The sequence below is a fragment of the Triticum dicoccoides genome, chromosome 2B, assembly GCF_002162155.2.
Source record: "Triticum dicoccoides isolate Atlit2015 ecotype Zavitan chromosome 2B, WEW_v2.0, whole genome shotgun sequence".
NCBI classification, from domain to species: Eukaryota; Viridiplantae; Streptophyta; class Magnoliopsida; order Poales; family Poaceae; genus Triticum; species Triticum dicoccoides.
The window spans coordinates 366,072,563-366,077,227 of record NC_041383.1 but is presented as its reverse complement, the minus strand read 5'-3'; positions in this window follow the sequence as shown (position 1 = coordinate 366,077,227).

The window sequence follows — 4,665 nt, the reverse complement described above, 5'->3', positions numbered from 1 at the left end:
CGGTGTGGCGGTGGACCTGTGGTGGGGAGTGGTTTCGGGGAGGGCGGGCCGGCAGCGAGCGGCGGGGGCGGGCGGTTCGGCCGGTGGTGGCTGGCGGCTCAGGGGGGGTGGAGTTTGACGATAAACTGGAGGCCCTTGATTTCGTATCCAACGGCTGGAAAATCTAATGACCAGAGATGAAAAAGTCAGTCGACTGACGTGTAGCCTCACCCCGCACGTACACATGCATGCACACAAGACACGCACGCATGTAGGCGTGCAACACTGACACATACACATAACGTACACACGCACTCATGCTGCCGTGCAACACTGGCACGTACACATGCACTCACGAACACATGCACGTACGCACCCATGCATGCAACACTGAAACGCACCCTTGCACGCACGCAACACTCGCACGCCTGCATGCACACAGCACACGACGCAAGACACATGCTGAACCTATACGTGCATGCACCCTTTGTTAAGGACATGGATTGTTACGGGTATTAATTAATCTTATCTGTGATAACCAAAACATTGGTGTTTGAAGCGGTCTTTATGAATCACAACGTATCGAACGGGCTATCAACATAGTAGGCTTAACTACATGAAAAAGATGACGTCACACTCAATGAACAATCATTGGTTTATGAAATGCCCGCTTCTGACCGCCCTGGCCCACGAAAGGTTCCTCTGCTATGCGCTACCTGCTTTGGGTCACTGACATGCATGCCACGCACCCAAAGAGCCCACACATTAGTGGAAGAACGACGCGGTGTCCTAGGTCATAGTCGAGGGCGCCACTCGGGGCACGCCCGCTGAACACGCCTCCCTGCCCCATTCAAACGCGTCCATGAAACCTGCCCGTGTGGAAGCCGAGAAACCCACTCTGGACACACGTCCGTTAATGACCGGGCCGGCATTAAACACAACGCCGGCCGAGCTCCTCCCGTCCGCCGTCTATTTAATCTCCTATTTAAACGAGGCCAAACGCCGACCAAGAATCGCACACCTCCGCTGCTCCCCTATCTCCTCCACCATTTTGTCCACTCTTACAATGGCTTGCGAAGAGTAGTTATTCCGCATCTAAGCCGGCTGGGTAGCCCGCCGGATACGAGCTATGCAGCTCGCTCATCCACCTCCCTCCCCTCGCCCGCGGAGCTAGTTGCCGCCCCAAGCCGGCGCGCGGTTCAACAACTCGCCGCTCCAGGCCATCTCGACGAGGAGCGGCGCACGAGCGTCGTTGCTGCCGTCCACACTGCTGCCTCGTACCACGTCTCCTATTTCTCTGGCCGAGACTCCCATGTCGGTGGTTGTGCCATGCAAGCAGCGACAGAAGCCGGGTGCACGGAGAGTGACGAGTCGGTGGGAGAAGTAGAACACGGGAGGCCGCCGCCGCTTGGGTCCCATGAACGCCACCACGGAGGCGAGGCCGGCGTACACAACAGGTGTCTTGCCGGATCCTTTTGTTGCGAGGACCTTCATCGACCCCGCATGGGCTCCACGAAAGAGGGGAATGTTAGGATGAACTCGAGCCGGTGCCGGCCATGGCGAAGTAGTGGCTGGTGATGAACTCGAACCGGTGCCGGCCACCATCATCTTCGGCACCAGGCAATGATATCAATAGGGTAGTGGGGAAGCGAGCTGTCCTTTGCGCTAAAGCATATACCTCTGGGGCTCCTGGCAGTTCGGTGATCGTGCTGCCAGACATGAGGAACACAAATCGATCAGCAGGCGACCATTTAGGCCAGGTATTATATACCTATGCTGTCCAGAACTAGCACCGCGTAGTTCATTTGAATGTAATGAAATCCGTCATGTTTGTGTGAAAATCCGGTATTTTATATGATTTACATCATTGTTTATATGAAATATCAGTTTGTCTACGTGTTTGCGTGAATTTCGTCCGATTAGTTGATTTGCTGTCATAATGTGTGCAACTACGGTTGGATGGCGTAATTTGCGGGTCGCCAGTCAGTCTGCGGGCAGCTCAGGCGGCGTTGTGGGACAAAAAAACACAGCTCGTGCGAGCTCGTCTCCAACATGCGCGCTGGAGGATGCATGATAGCATGAGCACACGAGCCATTCCTCGTTCATCGGTGGCAAAGGCACCGGTGGACAAAAGGGTTGCCAATATTTTGGCTACCCCGGGCAAGATCCAAACAGCCCCTCCCAACAGATTCAAATCCCTTGTTCGTCGTGGAATTTTGCCATGTGTTGTGTTCATGGACTAGCAAGATGCCCGTGCATTGGACGGAACATCAAGATGCATTTTTTACAAACTCACGCATGCATGCAAGGGATAATTAATGTCCTCCTTTGCTAGTACCACGAGGCAAACACCCTTAATATTGCATCGATTAGTGTTAGTGGCCTTGTATATCTGCAAATTGTAATTTTGATAGTGGCCCCTTGTATATAAAAATGGAGGGAGAAATATGAGAGATAAGGTGAGGAGGAGTGGGGCGTGGTGCCGTGGTGATGACTGGTGGCCGGACTGGGCGAAGGCATGGGGATGGACGGCGCATTATGTCTAGATTTGTATCTTTCTCACACACACCCACGTAGGTGGGGGACATGCACGAAGAGAAGAGGTGCACGCATGGCGCACATACTCCCGTATCTTTCCCAACCACACCCGCGCAGGTACACTGTGGAGTTCATTTTTGTACGAAAAAGGTAGCCCATGTGGTAATTTGGCACGTGTACTGGTTGTCCACTTGGTGGAGGGAGGATCGTCTACCACGGGTGAACAAACAAATTGCAACTTGACGCGTTATGTTAAATTAAAAAAAGAGTCAAACCATGTGGGGCCTACCTTAGAGGCAAGTCTCTATACACTGGAGTACTTTTGATGTGTCCCGTCAACTCGCAGAACAAGGAGAAGCTTGCTTAGTACACCGTATCCCCCGCCCACGGGTGTCGGTGTCAAAACCGGTGGATCTCGGGTAGGGGGTCCTGATCTGTGCGTCAAGGCTCATGGTAACAAGAAGTAAGGGATACAGATGTTTACCCAGGTTCGTACCCTCTCGATGGAGGTAAAACCCTACTTCCTGCTTGATTAATATTGATGATATGGGTAGTACAAGAGTAGATCTACCACGAGATCGTAGAGGCTAAACCCTAGGAGCTAGCCTATGATGGTATGAATGTAATCGTGATCGGCCTTCTATGGACCAACCTCTTCGGTTTATATAGACATCGGAGAGGGCTAGTGTTTACATGGAGTCGGTTACAAGGAAGAAAATATAATATCCATATCGCCAAGCTTGCCTTCCACGCCAAGGAAAGTCCCATCCGGACACGGGCCGAAGTCTTGAGTCTTGTATCTTCACGCTTCAATAGTCCGGAAGTTGTACACAGTTCGGCTGTCCGAATACCCCCTAATCCAGGACTCCCTCAGTAGCCCCTGAACCAGGCTCTAATGACGATGAGTCTGGCGCGCAGTATTGTCTTCGGCATTGCAAGGAGGGTTCCTCCTTCGAATACTCCAAAGTACCTGTTACGACGAATAGTGTCCGGTCTCCAATCAATGTTGTGCTCCTCGGCTTCAGCGCCTCAGTAATGACCATCTCGACGTGTCGAGCGAATGCGATGAGTCAAGGTATTTTTGCATTTTCCACCCTCGATCCTCCGGGCCAACCGTCTATTTGAAGGGACAGGGATTCTCAGATCCAAACCTCACTCTCCTCCCTTGAGCTAGCATCCTAGAGCGCTTCGCGAAAAGCCATTCCAGCATGGCCAGCCGTCGCAGCTCTTCTACTTGCCCTCCTCTCTCTAAGTCGGGGGATTGGGGAGAGTGCTTAGTTCCTCACAGTTTCTTGGTGAAGTTACAAACTCAAGGGTTTCTTCCACCGGCATTCATGGTCTCCGTCCGAGCTGGAATAGCTACTTACGATGGAGGGGAACAAGCTGAGGGATCTCCCAACCCGTCTCCGGAGGAGCGAATATGCCCCATCTGGCATCTGCTGAGGGGCATCGGGTTTCCTATCCACCCGTTTCTCCGCGGGCTCCTGGAGTTCTATGGCCTCCAGTTACACAATCTTACCCCAGCCTCCATTTTGCACATAGCGGGGTATGTCGCCTTATGCGAGCTGTTTTTAGGCTGCAAACCACACTTCGGATTGTGGAGGAAGCTGTTCTGCCTTGTCCCCCACACCCAGGGGGAGTCCTTGTATCAAGTGGGCGGGGCCGAAGTATGGCGCATTGCCGAGACCGGATACTTGTCCGGCACTCCTGAGAATGCACCAGAAAACTGGCCTTCAGAGTGGTTTTATACAAATGACGTTCCCCTTCTGGATCCAGTCCGGAGGGGTCTCCCCAAGTTCAGCAATGCCCCACCGAGGGCATGCCTAAGGTGGCGTCCCTGGGGCCCTCAAGAACAGGACACAAGGGAGATATTCCTCCTGACGAACAGGATAAACTTGCTGGCCAAGTACGGACTGACGATTGTTGAAGTCATGGCAATATGCATAAAGAGAGGAGTGCAGCCGCTGCAATATCGGGGGAAGCCCATGTGGCATTACAACGGGGAAGATGACGCCACCCACTGTGGTCGTAAGGGTCCGGACTCCGCTGCCGCTTTGGCAAGGATATTGTCCGATTTGTACAAAGGGGAAGAGGAGGAGTTCTTTCGCATAAAAACGCGGGACGGATTCTCCATGTACAACCCCCCCC